This window comes from Mus pahari, chromosome 13, assembly GCF_900095145.1.
Source record: "Mus pahari chromosome 13, PAHARI_EIJ_v1.1, whole genome shotgun sequence".
In the NCBI taxonomy this organism is placed as follows: domain Eukaryota; kingdom Metazoa; phylum Chordata; class Mammalia; order Rodentia; family Muridae; genus Mus; species Mus pahari.
Window position 1 is genome coordinate 59014471 of NC_034602.1, and position 16781 is coordinate 59031251.

The following is a 16781-nucleotide window of genomic DNA, read 5'->3' on the forward strand; positions in this document are numbered from 1 at the left end:
CTTCTTCTTCTTCTTCTTCTTCTTCTTCTTCTTCTTCTTCTTCTTCTTCTTCTTCTTCTTCTCCTTCTTTTTCTTTTGTGATTATTGCTACTATGCCTGCCTGACCTTGTGACTTTGAGTGTGTCCATGTACATTTGGTGGATGCTGAATGGGAATTCAGGTGGCTGAGTTTGGTAGATGCTCATATTTCCCAGCGCTCAGGCCATGCCAGAAGCTTTTTCTCCTATGTGAATGCTCTCTTGCTTGTGTTATGGCCCTAGAGCTCCAGGGGTCTAGGGCTGTGGCTATGACTTCCTTATTGAGACAGACTAAAGGGAGACTCAAATAGTGATTGTCCTTATTACAGATAATATTAGCTTCATAAGATCTACTGGGATGTACAAACTAAGTTTCAGGGCTCCCTATGCTTCAAGTTGAAGCTGTTACAATCCTTCGTTTTGGATCTTACACCAGAAGTAGTAGCTTTCTATTCCACTGGATACATGGATCTGAAACCCCAGACATCCCACCATCTGCTGAGCTTCTTGGTTAGAAGTGAAAATTAAAAACCTGATAACTGGTCTTTTTTATTATATGAAATGACTCCAGCACACAGACCCCATGTTACTAGATGCTTCAGTAGGAATGAGAACACGGTGGCTCTTTGTTATGATCGATATCGCGTTTATCTCAGGTTCTGGAGAACACATTTATTCATCAAATCATCCAGAACCTTAAGTTTTCTTGTTCCTCGGGCTTTATTACAATGATGTCACTGCTGCTAAAGGGCCAGTGTGAGCGCCACGGCTTATGCTATGGCTGACGCTTCCCACAGACCTTTTGCAGGAAATCCCCCAATTGGAACCATGGTTCTGTCTGGAGTGAGGGGCAGCTGAGAGTAGCTGGGGATGATGCAACGGCAAAGTGTTGGGAAGAATGGAGAACAAAAGCAATATCCACTGCCTGCTCATGGTGTCTATGTAAAGTTACATCATCTGGGAACAAAAGATGGGTGCTGGGGAGAAGGACGAAGGCTCAGAATACCTGGATCTCTAACAGATGCCCTGCAGTGGAAAGCAGAGGATAGCAAATGTGCTTTGGGAAAAAGAAAAAGGAGAGAGCTGGTCCTTAAGAAACCCAGAAGTCAGTTGTTAAATCCACGGCAGATTTAATTGGCCATGGCCTGGCAGTTTCACACCACAGAAATCAGAAAGTGCTGCAAATTAGGGATCTTGGATGGAAGCAATTCACTATTGTTAGCTTCCCGATTCCTGTGATTTCTGTTGAAAAATTTAAAAGAGACGCACAGAGTGAAGAGGAGAAGATAGACAGAATAAAGTATCTTCAAGAGACTCAAGTGGTATCTCCAAGAGACTCAAGTGGGCCCTGGCCAGCGTGTTTACTGTAGTAAATACTCTCAAGCCTAAGAATGGGCTCAGGGAACCATCGTGCCAACCTTCATGTAGGAAGCCTTTACACTATTTGCAAAGTCTTTGAAATACACAGCTTTCGTAAGGTACGTTTTTCCTGTCCATTTTCCTCATCGACAGGCCTATTGAGGTTGTCTCATAAGGCTGCCTCATTGAGGTGCAGTGACATGTGATTGCTCTACACAGAAGACCATCTTTCTCTTCCGCTATCTTATATGGCCCTCCGAACTAGGTTTAATGGTCATCAATTAAATGACCTTCTGGACAGTCAAATATGTCACAGCTGCTTCCAGGGCCAAAGACAGGGCTTATATCCCATTCCTCTGGCCAGTAATTAGAGTTCTGCGGTTCCAGTGCTTGCTTTTAAAGGCTGCATGCTATGGAAGAGCCCACTCCTAACCCCCTTCGAGCCCCTAATGTGTACCTAGCTGCACAAAGCTTTCAGAACTGTGGAAGCAGGACTGATTAAAAAGCTCGTCAAAGCAGGAAAAGGTGAAGAGCAACAGCGTCCCTTGCTTCCTCTTCCCACGAACCCCCCTCCATCCATGAACACGCTGTATATACGGAACAATTTCTCCACCCAGGGCTACTGCCAGCACTTTCCCTTTTCCAAAAAAAATGCAATCAGAAAGTGCCATCTGCTTGGTTAATTTTTAGAGTCATCATTGTTATTTTCTCATTAAAAAATTCATCTGCCTCCTGAGTTTGATTAGTAGCTGTCTGTCTACCTTGCAGGGTGTAGAGACAAGCTCTCATTTCCCTTTCTAGCCTCCAGTCTTGCCCTGAGCTCAGGTGATAGCAGCGTCTAATCGAGGTTCTCCTCTGCTGAAGTGGATCGGTTGGTTCTGTGTAGCATTTACACTGAAATCAAATGTCTCAGTTTGATGTAGATGCCTGAGTTTCTCAAAGAGGCAGAGTATGAAATATGGAGTTGCACTTGGGTGGTTAATTGAGGCAGCAACCCTGGAGCAAGAGGTGGGGGTGTAGAGGAGTCTGGAAATAGGAGGAAAAGGTAAGGCATGCGTACATGATCTACTGCCATGGATATCTAGGCTCTGAATTGGGACCACTGGGGCATTGTGAGGATGGTTGAAATGCCTTTCAGAGTCTATGCCATCAAGGAAAAGTGAGAGGTGTTATAGACTTCCCCTCCAATGTTATTCAGGGTTGCTTCAAGAGACTAAATCTTCCCATACTTGTAGGCTAAACACACACACACACACACACACACACACACACACACACACACACACAGTAGGCTTCTGTTACAGCACCTTCAGGGGAGATAGGGAAAAAAACAGGGCAGGAAGCAGTGGTGGGCAGCACAAGCTCTTAGTGAGTTTCTAGTTGTACAAAGTGACTTTATGTTTATAATGCATCTGCTCATTGAAGTTGTACCTGGAATATGACATGTAAGGTGGAGAGTGTGAGCTGGAACTGAAGTAGGCAGTTTATATAGTGGTTTGCCACAGTGACTGGAAAAGAAAAACACCTTAGGTTTGAAATCTAGGTCACATGTTCATTCTTTGTTTAGTTTTAGGCAAATTTTAGTTACGTCAGCTGTAAGTTGGGGTTACTAATTATACTCAATCCGTGCAGTTATTGGAAGGATCAAGTCAGTTACTATTTCTGTAGGAGTCAGCACAGTGCCTGGGAGAGCAACTTGGTTTCCTTCCATAAAGGAGAGCAGGTCTGGAACAGCGCGGTGGGGTATGTTTAGGTGCCAGGAGAGAATTGGTTTATGTATAGAAAACTTTGTATGGGAAATAGTAGATAAAACTGGAAAGCTGTTTGAATTTGTAGTGAAGATCCCAAAGAGCCAATAGTGGGACTGTGTACATAGTTTTCCTAAACAATTATTGTTTAGTGAGTCTTCTGGTATAATTATCAGAACTTCCATTTTTAGTGTCCTGTTCAGACTAAGGGTATCAACAATCGAGGCAATTCCTGGGAAATTCGGAGAAATGCTAGAGTGTGTGTAAAATGCTTTGAGGAAAGGAATGCTTTGCAGGTGGGGAGGAAACTTGTAATCAAAAGAATGTAGAGATAATCCATTAGAAACCATTTTTCATTTTACAAATTGGTAGACTTCGATATGCTCTCATTGTAATTCGAAATAGTCAAGTAAATAAGTGAATTTGTTTTCTGAAACAAAAAGTCAGTGGTAAAAAGCTAGAACTCATTGTAACTAAGGTACACAGCTCTAGTGTCTGGGATGTACTTTGCTTCACACTGAAGTGTCAGTCAGGGACTGTTTTCGGACATGGAGTTCACAGCTCTGATCATCAGCTGAGAAAGTGACCTATAGGGTTCGAGTAGCACCCTCAGCATGCTTCTGTGCTTTGCCATTGTCATCTCTATATGGTGCAGGGCGCTGGGAACAGATGATACCTATGCTAGGAAATAGAGATCCCATAGCCTTAGAGATGTGAAGTATACCATTAACTAGTGCCTATCTTGAGGGGACCCAAGTCCTCTCCCTGGCATAAATAAGAGGAATGATGGGGGTAGGCTTCTGATGAACCTTATTATTGGTTCTTTGCTTAACAATGATCAGCATCCATGCAGAGCTGAGCACTACAGGGAAAAAAATCATGAGGATCTGAAATGGATGGAGGGCATGTTTGTATTTCTGGATGTGTTAACGTTTCCATTTTACATGCGCTGACTCTACCGTGTGTAAGTTTGTCTTTGACGGGGCTTTCTGTTCCACTTCCCCATCTGCTTGTCCACTTAGTAGTTTTTGGTATGCCTATCCAGCCTGAAACCACATCTCAAGTGATGATTTCAGACTCATTCTGTGGAGATTTGAGAGTATGTCTTAGATACAGTTATAAAGCAAGCAAGTACCTTGTTTAGGTCCTGCTCATGAGCCTCTGTGTTTTGATCTCACCCACATAGGGCTTTTAGGCAATGGATGGGCTTACTTTCCTTGCAGCTGCCAAGACCTGAGGGATCCTATCTTACCTATTCCAGACAGATTCTGTTTCATCCCAGAGCTTTGGAACTCTCTGGCTTCATGTGATTACTACTTTGCTTTTGTTACATTTCTGGTCCTTAGTGACATGTTTTGACTTTTAACAAATTTGCTTTCTTTTGGTTTATATCTCATTTCGAGGCCCTTGGAACATTGGGTTGGACACATCTAAACTACACCTTAAGTAGACATTGCTTAAAAACAATTTTGGGAATTTGCCACACTGATTTCCGTAGTGGCGGCACCAGTTTGCAACCCCATCACCAGTGGGGGGTGGGATACTTTATCCTCAGGTCCCCTCTAGCATCTAGCATCTGCTGTCAGTTGTTCCATTGATCTTTGCCATTCTGACTGGGCTATGATAAAATCTTAAAATTATTTTGATTTGGAATTTCCTAATTGCTAGGGGTGATAAGCACTTCTTTTTTGAGAAATTTAAATCTTCACACTTTCTTGTTTTGAGAACTATTCACATCCTAGACTCATTTTTGGAGTCTTTACCTTTGTAAATTTTAACCTATTATGGATATTAAACATCTGTCAGAGGTCTAGCTGGCAACCGTTCTGTCCCCCGTAGGCTTCCTCTTTCCTCAGTTGATTTAGCTGGGCAGAAGCCTCCTACTTTCATCTTCCCATTTGCCAACTGCTGGCCTTAATTCTTGAGCAAACGGAGTCCTGTTCAGGAAGTCCTTCCCTAGATCTACATCATGTAGGGTGCCACCTGTGTTTTCTTCCAGCAGTTTTAGGTTTCAAGATGATTGTCTAGTGACAAAGAGTCAGCCCTGAAAATATTCATACAGGTAACATTATACATACTGAGCAGATTATATTGCAGAATATATATATGTATACATATTTGCCTGCTATAAAAATTAAATTACAATCTCAGGAAATAAAAAAAAATGGTGGCTGTGAGTAGATAGTTCAGCTCTCAGCCAAGTATAGAAGAGATATGTTCCATTTGTGCAAAGATTTAAGAGACTTGACTTTTCTTAAATCATTTTAGAAAAAGAAATTGCTCAAGAATGTAATTTTTCAGATAGAAAGTTATAACCTAGGAGATCATGTGATTTACAATTCGCAAGCATGGGATCTAACTCCCAAGTAGTAACGGGAGATCCTTAGAGACAAGTGTTCAGCATCTGGACCGGGTTGAATTGATAGGCTAAATGGTGGCAGAGAGAACCCCAGACACCAAGAGGACTACCTGTGGTGCACAGACTTAGTAAGCAAGAGAAAAGCAAGTGAATAAAAATGCCAAATAATAACACTGCAAATGCCAGTACAGAAATCATAATTCAAATACAAGATAGATGCATGCCCTTGAGACAGTTCCTCTGCAGCTTTCTGCTTTATTTGACATAATTGACATCCCCAAGATTTTATAGACTATTACTCTATTTGAAAATTTCTGACATTTCATCATAGGTTACACAGTTTTGAGTAGAACACTAGGAAATTGTCCAACAGTAATTTTTTTTTTTTTTTTAGGTTTTTCGAGACAGGGTTTCTCTGTGTAGACCAGGCTGGCCTTGAACTCAGAAATCTGCCTGCCTCTGCCTCCCGAGTGCTGGGATTAAAGGAGTGTGCCACACACCCGGTTGAACACTAGGAAACTGCAACCTTCATAGAGCATATCTGAAGATATGTGGTTCCTACTTTATCTCAGCTAATGAGGTTAATCATAGTCACTTTATCATGGCATCTTATTACTTCTCTACTGAATAGTATGTTTTCCACGGTATTTAATTTTTGGAGGTGCTTTGATCATGTATCAATATATTATTTATATGTGCACACACATGTCAATGGCCTCCTCAAACTTGTATATATACAAGGTTAAAATTAGTAATTTATTTGAGCCCAAATCAATTTTTTGAAATATATTTGCAAAATTGACCAGCCTAGTGGTACAGATCTGTAATTCTAGTTACCCTGAAACAGGATTGCTCTAAGTGTGAGGGTAGCCTGGGCTATAGTGGGTCCAAAGCTTCCTAAAACTATAATTTTCCTTAAAAATATAGGTATTAGCCTGTATTTTCCATAAGGAACACCATTTATCCTTCTTTCACAGCTTCCTTTATCTATCTCCCTATTATCAATATATGTACTTGTGGGTTCTATTCCCTGGGTCATAATCTACTATTGTCCTTTGTTAATTTTCTAATGTTCCAGGTTTGGCAGGTGGAAGTGCCTTAAAACAGGTTCTGGTTTCTTTTCCATGTGTCCCTGTCAATTTTATGAACACCTTTGTACTTTGAAACACAAAATTGTTGCAGGTTTATTTGGTATTTTTCTGGCTAGTCCATGCCTCAGTCTGCTATGTTTAGTGTAGAATGGTATTAGACATGAAGCCAAGGCGATAGGCTGCTCAGTGCTGCGGTCATTTGAAGTCCATGGAGTTTTCTTCCTTTTGCTCTGTGCAGAAGGCCATGTGTCCTTTTTTTTCCCCTTCTACTGCTGACTTCATCATTTGCTAGATAACAGGGACTCCGATCCACCAAGTCCCCATTACTGTGTCATTAGCTGGATCTGAGAGTCCCAAAGCTGTCCAGGTGGTCCTTCATCAGGCTTCTTTGGCCTTTTGGGTCATTAACATTTAAATGGAGACTGTGCATGCTAATGAAAGATATATTATCTCTCCCACTGGAAGGTTTTGCCCTAATGGGGTTGCTTTAGGGTCCAAGTCCATAATTTTTTTTAAATTTTACTTTAGTTTTAGTTCATTTTTTATACTCCATATTCCATTTCCCGCCCCACCCCCATCCACCCTCCAACGGCTCCACGTCCCTCACCTCCTCCCCACCCCACCCTGTCTCTATGTGGATGCCCTCACACCCCACCCCACCTGACCTCTAAACTCCCTGGGGCCTCCAGTCTCTTGAAGGTTAGGTGCATCATCTCTGAATGAACACAGACCTGGAAGTCCTCTACTGTATGTGTTTTGGGGGCCTCATATCAGTTGGTGTATGCTGTCTGTTTGGTACCCAGTATTTGAGAGATCTCGGGGGTCCAGGTTAGTTGAGATTGCTGGTCTTCCTACAGGGTTGCCTTTCTCAGCTTCTTTCAGCTTTCCCTAATTCAACAACAGGGGTCTACTGCTTCAGTCTATTGGTTGGGTGCAAATATCTGCATCTGATTCTTTCAGTTGCTTGTTGGGTCTTTCGGAGGGTAGTCATGATTAATCTCTTTTTGTGAGCATTCCATAGTCTCAGTAATAGTGTCAGGCCTTGGGACCTCTGCTTGAACTGGATCCCACTTTGGACTTGTCGCTGGACCTTCTTTTCCTCAGGTTCCTCTCCATTTCCATCCCTGTAATTCTTTCAGACAGGAACAATTATGGGTCAGAGGTGTGACTGTGGCATGGTAACCCCATCTCTCACTTGATGTCCTGTCTTCCCGCTGGAGGTGGGCTCTATTAAGTTCCTTCTCCCTACTGTTGGGCATTTCACCTAAGGTCCCTCCATTTGAGTCTCACCTCCCAGGGCTCTGGTGCATTCTGGGGGTTCCCCCACCCTCCTATTTCCTGAGGTTGCCTGTTTACATTTTTTTTCTGCTGGCCCTCAGGGCTTCAGTCCTTTTCCCTTACCCAATACCAGATCAGGTTCCCCTTTCCCCCCACCCCAACTCCCCTCAACCCCACCCACTTTCCCTCCCAGGTCCCTCCCTCCCTCTCCACTTGTGATTGCTTCCTTCTCTCTCCCAAGTGGGACTGAGGCATCCTCACTTGGGCACTTCAGCTTGCTGACCTTTTTGAGTTTTGTGGACTGTATCTTGGGTATTCTGTATTATAATAATACATGTAATATACACATTCACATGCACACACACACACAGACACACAGAGGCACACTGAGATACACAGAGACACACTCATAGATACACACAGACATACACAGACACACTCACAGACAAACACACACATAGGCACACATAGACACACACATAGGCACAGACAAACACAAACAGACACACAGAGAGACACTCTTACAGACACACACATAAGCACAAACACACACAAGACACTCACAGACACAAACACACACAGATACACTCACAGAAACACTCACAGACACACACAGACACAGAAACACAGACACACACACACATCTATAATGTACTATATATGGTATATATACCATAAATATACACATCATATAAAAGTGCTATACTTGGCATTAATGAAACTTTGGTCTAGTTCACTGCTAAAGGCAGTATGGGGAGAAGAAAAACTGTGTCCCAAGTTCTGCCATGTTGACAGCACAAATGGTGAGCTTAGTACTTCATTCCGGTGAGACTGTGGCTTTCATTAATCTCACACTCGCAGATGATGAATGAAAATTGTTTTGTCACACTAGGCAGACAGCTCCTGCAGTGTAATGAATCCCAACTGAAGGGCTGGATGAATTGCCAGTAAAACTGTTGTGTGTCTGCAGCTTAGCTGAGACTCACCAGTGAGAATTTTATGGGCAGTAATTCCAGACACCATGGCTACTCTCCCTTACATCGGGGAGAGTGACAAATGAAGCCAGAGGTACTCGTGTTAATTACACAATGTCCAAAAGCAGCTGGCCAGCCAGGATAAAGGTTAACAGGTTTCTCAGGGTGAATGAATACTCTGTAAAAGAATCTTCCTTAGAAGAGAAGGGATTTTTGGGGCCAGCACTCATTGGGGAAAAGTGACTGCCACCAAGCCTTACAATTTTAGATCCCAGCGATTCACGTGTTGAGGGAGAGAACTGACTCCCACAGGCTGTCCTCTGAGCTATGTGTATGCACACATCACAAATGTGGTTAAGAAAAGTAAAAAGTGACTTTGGTACTTCTGGGTAGACCAGGATCACCTGGGGTTTTATTAAGCCCAAACCAAATTCTACAAGAGGGAAACAAGAAAATATTTGGATACTACTTAAAGAGAAGAAGACACAAAACATTCACACTAATGTTTGGTCATTTTGGAGTCTAAGACCTGAAATGGAACTTAACTGGGGGACACGGCATTAAAGATTCTAGGACAGCCATCCAGTAATGATATCTGCTTGTAGACTGGCTTTGGATCCATTACTATGTGTACATAACATTTACCCAAAACTTACCTGGTAGGTATTGTCCTTGCCACACTAACTGTGAAGGGCAAATACTACAACTGTCTTTTTGAGTTTCTTGAACTTTGCTTGGTCATTTCTTGGTCTAGCAGTTCGATTTTTAGCTACAAAGAACTAACATTCCTGGAAAAATGTAGGGTCTTGCTTCTCAACCAGACAGGAGAGGGGACCAGCATCAGTACCGCCAGAGAGATGCTAGGAATGTAGATCACCTGGCATCACTCAGACCTACTGAATCAGAATGTACACTTGGGACAAGATACTCAGGTTGGGTCTTTGCAAAAACAAAACCTTGAGAAACAAAAGTTCTCCATTGGGAACTTTGTTTAATTAAATCAACTACAACAAAGTACCCAAGACTAAAAGAAGTTCATAAAGAGTGGAAGATTATTTCAATTGTGGAAGCAGAAAAAATTCAATACTGCCATTTCCAAGATGGTATCTTCTGGATGCATCACTGGTGAAGAACATTCTTCCTTACATGACAGAAGACATTAAAGAGATAAACTCATTTCTGAAAACCATTTTCTTCCTATGGCATTAGTTCATTTATGAGAGAAGTGCCCTATGACTTAAATACCTCCCAATACTGCTTCATTATTGTGCATCTAACACTGGAGTCTTTTAGGGGACATCCAATCTGTAGTATTGACTTCAGGATCATTTACTCCCCTACGTTTTGCTCCATTTCCTTCTCCCACTATGGAAAAGGCAAATCCTGTGCTGAATCACTGCATTTGATTATCAGACATTGCACTGAATATGACCATGTCCCTATGCTGAAATTTTTGTACTTAACGTTGACAGGATAATTTTACACTGTGTTTGTCTCGATCCCTGCTGTTTTTCATTATTTTTTGCAATACATTGTCATTTTCAACCTTTCCATTTTGGCACATGAGCTCCTTCTCAGCAGGTGTTGCATTTTACTCATATGGAAAAAGTCCTAGGACATCCTTCTTCCTGAAACCCTCTATACATATTACATGCTGGAATGAATCTATTTTAGGCTCAACTTGGGGGCACATTAAGATGCCATTTTCATAACAGCCAATGACCATTTGAAAATATGTGGGCTAAAAACAGCATATATAGTTAGCAATATTTTTAAATCAGGAGAGATTACATAGAATTCAGACTAGTCTCATCTCCTGGCAAAAATGGAACATGGCAAAATAAGGCTGCCAGAATTTCCTTATTTGGTGCCAGCTAGAGATGGGTAGAGGCTGGCCCACTTTTACTCTTTATCATCTTCCAAACTGCAAGTCTAAGGGTCCCAGGATTTTCCCCACTCTTTGTTGTTTTCTGGATCTAGCCCATGTTTCTAATGCTTGCTTATCTCCCATGGTTGCTTGAGTTTGAGGCTATCATCCAGCTTCTCAGATACAGTGCTTTAAAGCATCCATGTTCCTTCTGCTCATTCTTTTATAATGGTATGCTGTAATTTAGGTCCTTTCCTGTTATCCTAGGATATTGGGGTTCTAGACATAGAAATATTGGTGTCTGGCTATTATAAATAAGGCTGCTGGCTACATTTTATTTGATGAGGGAGGATTTTTTCCCCTTATGTAGTGAATTACAATTCCAGCCAAGGTTAAGTATAACAGGAATGAATTGCTCATGGATATCACACTGCTCAGAACCCAGCTCCCAAGGTTGACAGAGAGAATGAATGTCCCCAATAACTGACATCCTAGTCTTTGAGAAGTAGAAGCAACAAGAAGGGCAGGTGATCTGTCTTGTCTTCCTAATCTAAGGAGGAGGTTGATCTGAAGACTGATGAAAGAATCATTTATTCTTATCTGATTCTACCCTGTCTTAAATGTATCTCCATTTGCAAGTGAAAAAAATTGTCCCCTGTAGGAAGCAAGTATAGGAAGAGAGGATTGGTAGAGGGCAGTAAATGGTAGAGGAGAGGAAGGCTGGATAATGAGAAACCAAAATACAGTCAGATGAAAAGAATAAGTTCAGATGTTCTATAGCATAGTAGAGTTATCCCAGACACAATGGGTAGAGGTATTTGCTACTGAGCCTGATGAGCTGAGTTCAGTTCCCAGGTCCTACCCGGTATGGAGAGAGAAATGATCCCTGAAGCTCACTCTTTACCTTCACTTATTATGAAGTTAATTAAACATAAAAATGACAGAAATAGGGATAGGAGATGAGTCGGTAGGGTAGTCAGTCATTTTCTCTACAAGCACGAGAATCTGACTTCAGATCTCCAGTATCCGTGTAACCATCTAGGCCTGGTGGCACGTGCCCGTGACATGTGGAGGCTGACGGTTTACTGGTCAGGCGGCATAGCTAAACCTGTGATCTTCCACTCAATGAGATACTCTGTCTCAAGGTAATAAAATAAGGACAATAAAGGAACACACATATAGTTGTGCTCTGATGTTCAATTGTGTGGGTACTGACATGTGCAACTGCACAGTCACGTGGTGTGCATGTCACATCCACTTCCACATAGACATATACACAAATAAAAAATTAAGACAACTACAGTAGCAGAAAATAGATTAAAATATTGAAATTTAAATGTTTCTATCAGTTATGGTGGCATAGGCTTTTGCTGTAGGTGAGATCTCAGATCTATATGTCCCCGAGTGCACCTCTGGTTTTAGACTTTGGTACACCTGACTGCTCTGTAGATTCAGCTCTTTCACAGACTCACAAAGAGTTACTCTTCACAGTGCCCATATTTTCCTGTTGTGGGAATAGAAGCAAGCACCTTCAAGCTCTTTAAATGTTAGAGAAGGAGCTGAAAATCCCAACTACAATTTGTAATATTCGTGACTTCATCTGATATTTCACATGGAATGGAACTAATCTCTGTGATCAGTCTGCAACTGCAATAGTCCTATGCTTAACAATATTAACTGCATTCTAGAAATGACTTCAGGTTTTTTTTTTTTTCAATTCTGATTTCCTGACCATTCCAATGATTCTGACAAACCCCTTTTCCTTAAATGTTAAACATCACCAAGCAAGGATGGGAATTGTAATGGGGACAAAAGCATCTTCACTACTGAAACGCACCATTTTTTTAGGAATCATTTTAAAGGTATCTGGTAACATGCTCACCACCTTCCTCATTTCTCTTTTAGGTTAGGGGTGGGCTCAGCCTGGGAGCTAGCAAGAGAATGAGGCTTTTGTCTGAAGAATCTGTAGTGTGCCCCACAGCCTAGAGCAATTTGTGAACATCCTTTCTCAGTCCAAGGAAGTTTCAATTCAACGTGTGCTCGTGCTCTGCCTTCCAGAGAGGGAGCAAAGCTGACATTATTTGTGTGGGACTCCAGTGTTTCACAAGGAGCTATTCTGGTAGCTGGTATGGAGACAACAATGAAATCACTCCTATAAAATATAGCTAACAGCAAAACAAGACGATTTTAGTATCTTACATCTGGTAAACTGGACGCAACGTGACACAGATTCAGATAGAAAAGTTGAGCATTCTGAGGTCGAGTTCCAATAAGAAGGCTGTGCAGTGAACTAGATTTTTTGGATGAAGTCCCATGCTATGTTCATTCAGATTTTTTTTTTTTTAAAAAATAAAATCAAGAAAGGAGAGTATGGGCACCTGATCCTGACTCCTGGTCACCTCTGTGGGAGGTTTGAATTAGGAAGTTTCCTTCAGAAAGGAGGAGAAAGTGAAGGTGGAGTGCATGACAAGTCACCTCCCCTGATGGTCATGGGAACAGGCAAACTTCCAGGAGAATGTTCACTTATTCTTTATGGGGCACAAAGAGAACATTCTGTTTTATTGCCAGAACACAGAGAAACTTCTGAATTCGTTACTAGTAGTCTGCACTGTGTATTTGGAACACACAGGGCTTTTACTGGGGTAGAACTGCATCAGGACCAGCTCTGATTGAGCCTGGGACAGATTCTTCAGGATTGCTGACGCCATGATTCACGGAACAAATTTCAGAAGCTGCAGAGATGCATTTGGCATCTTACAGGAATTGTAGAAGGACATTTAGCCACACTTTCTTCCCTCCCATTCTCAGCTTTATTTTAGGAGTAAAGATCATACATAACAAATAGTAATAGTAATAACAACTCAAAAAAACCTGACAATTTGAATCAGTACACTCTGCTCAATATATAAGAGAACATTATTTATGGCGTAGCGGCTGGCTATGTATTTTAGAGGCCAAGTACCTGCCTACTATGCATAAGGTCCTGGATATAAGCCTTAGCATTGTAAAATAATCAAACCATGTAAGAGCTAACAGAGATTGAAGAGGAGGTTGTAAGAGGGACTTTGGAAGCAAGAAAATACAATGTCTTTAATAGAAGGGCTGAGATTTCAAGTGCGCATATAGCATCCCATTATTGGGTTGGGAGATAAAGGTACCAAAAGTCAATTCTCATTTCCCACATGTTAGCTATGTGAAGCAGGGAAAATTGTTTTATGACTCTGAATCTCATCTTCTACATTTTTCCTAGTCTGAAACCGCATCAGAGAGTTGCAATAACACAGGAAATTACCTGCACAGGGACTGACGATATTTATTGCTTCTTCATAAATGGCCACTGTCCTTATCATCAAAAAGAGACTTGGATATTAAAAACATGAAGACGATATGCTGAAAATGAAGTCTTGGGAGTTTAGATTTTCAGGATCAATCAGTTATTCTTGTCTTTTGATACAAAAAGACCCGGGGCTTGTTCCTAAAGCTGCCGAGTCAGGATCTCCATAGGCGGCCTTGACATGCTTAATCAGTGAGCATGTGGTGACTGGGGAACAACATGGCTGAAAGCACTGAAAAGTGTAAGAAGAAAAATATTTGCAGAGCACCCGAGCCCAGGCCTCATTACAAGTATGGTAGTCCACGAATTTCCTCCCACTAGATTCTTTCAGCGCACACATTTCCGTATACTGTTCCAGGTTAGTGGTTCACATCTGATGCTGATTTGCTCATGGAAGGCATTTGACGATGTCTGGAGACTGTCTTTCCCCACTAGGATGCTGCTATTGGACTCTAGGTATCCAGAAATGCTGCTGAAGACCTAGTCATGTATAAGACCATGCCTGGATTCGTCCGTATTTATTATCTGGTCCACAGCATCAATAGTGATAAGGCAAAGACCCCTTTAATTGTATTGCTTACAGTAAGAACATGCTTGAAATCAGAATGGTAAGGAAAAAATTAAGAATTTTGGGACAGGTTATAAAGAAAGTTATAAGCCAAGCCGAGAAGTTTTGGTTTTAAGTGGCAGGGAATAGGGACCACTTTTTTTTTTAAACTGAAGTATTGATAAAAGAAAAATTATAACAAATATGTTAATGGGTTAGGGAACAATTTCACTGACATTTCTATGTATATACATGTGACCTGTTATATATACATATATGTATATGTATGTACATACATATACACATATTTAAATTTTATAGGATGGGCATTAGAAAATATACTGATGTTGGAAGGAAGGAGCTAATGTACTGGGAAGAAGCTTGAATGAGAAAGGGCAAATAGGATACAGTAGTCTAGGCATGGGGCAGTAGGAGCTGTGAGGGCTGAGAGTTGTATGTTGTGACAGGGTGCAGGCGTAGGGATAAGAGAGATTATTCATCAAGATGTATCCAGTAGATGTGGATAGGGTTTAGGTACCCTCAGTAGAATGGGTGGAGGTGGCTTCCTTACTTAGCAGGAACTAAACAGTCTAAACCTAGAGAGAGAGAAGACAACAGGGAATATGGAAATTTGTAAAAGCTTGGGTTTAGATTTGCTAAGTCTTGAGGTTATATCAAATTTTTTTAAAATAAATTTAATTGTTTGTGGAGGATAAGGTGAACATGTAGGTAGAATGTACTTATTTTATAAATATGGAAATCAACTGGTTGCGGCTCCTCTTACTGGAGAGAACTAGTAGGAATTACAGCGGGCTTCTTCCCTCTAGGTTTGGAATTCTTGGTGTGACCATCAGAAGGTAAGAAAAAGGAAACCTGAGGTTTGTTTGTACTCACTAGCCTTGGTCACACGGGAGTGTAGCAATGCATTTATGTCCCCAGTGGGTGAAACACTGTTGTGGCTATCATTCCATCCAAGAATGCAGTTCCTGGAAAGTTTTTTTTTTTTAGGTTTTATTTGTGTTTGTTTTTAGTTCTGAAGAACAAGATCAATCTGCAAAGTTTATTCATTCTGGTAGAAATCTGGGTATTGCATCAGTCAGTATCATGGTTAGGTCATTTGAATCTCTGTCTCTCTGTCTCTCTCCATATGTCTCTGTCTCTCTCCATGCATGTGTGTCTTTGTGTGTGTGTGTGTGTGTGTGTGTGTGTGTGTGTGTTTGTATGGTATACATGGATGTGTGCCCTGGCAAATGGATGCTAGAGGACAGCTTTAGCTACCATTCCTTCAGTGCTATTCACCTTGTTTTTCTTCAGAATCACTGGTAAGAACTCATCAAATAGGCCAGGCTCAATGGCCAGAGCCTTAGACATCTCTCTCTCTCTCTCTCTCTCTCTCTCTCTCTCTCTCTCTCTCTCTCTCTCTCGCAGCAGATGGTGGTTAAATCAAAAACTCAGAACTAGTCAAAGTACAGCAAGTAAATGTTAGTCGCGGGAGTCCTTAGCTATAAATGAACATCTATATAACACCCCTTTAGCATGGCTCAGAGACCACTGTGGAAGAAGGGGAAGAAACATCGTCAGATCCAGAGGTCAGAGAGTACCACACACCTACAAATGACTTCTGGACCTAAAAATACCATGATCTCACAGCATCTGTGGTTAACTGTATAAGGCATGCACAAGATAAAGCCAGTAAATATGACTTCTACAAATGACTTCTGGACCTAAAAATACCATGATCTCACAGCATCTGTGGTTAACTGTATAAGGCATGCACAAGATAAAGCCAGTAAATATGGTAACAGGGAGCAATGTTTGCTTTATTTTTCAAGACAAGGTTTCTCTGTGTAGCCCTGGTTGACCTGGAACTTGCTCTATAGACCAGGTTGACCTTGAACTCAGATATCTGCCTGTCTTTGCTTACTGAGTCCTGGCGTTAAATGAATATGCCATCAATACCCATGAAATTTGAACTCTTTTCATTTGTATTTTCCTTCGCCATAAAGGGTTCTCCCATACTTGATCATACTTGTATCTGACTTTGATTGAAAGTCCGCAGGCTTCTCAGACAATTGATTTAACATTGCTAACTTCCCTGACAATTAGAGGCTGTCTGAGTCAGGACTTCTATTCCTGTAAAAAGCATCATGACCAAGAAACAAGCTGGGGAGGAAAGGGTTTATTCAGCTTACACTTCTACATTGCTG

General features: G+C 41.5%; 1 protein-coding gene across 1 annotated transcript in view; it reads left to right on the top strand.

Annotated features, from left to right (window-relative positions):
* Window positions 1-16781, top strand: part of Grxcr1 (glutaredoxin and cysteine rich domain containing 1) — a 98564-nt gene that overhangs the window by 23212 nt on the left and 58571 nt on the right. The gene's annotated exons all lie outside the window — the stretch shown is intronic.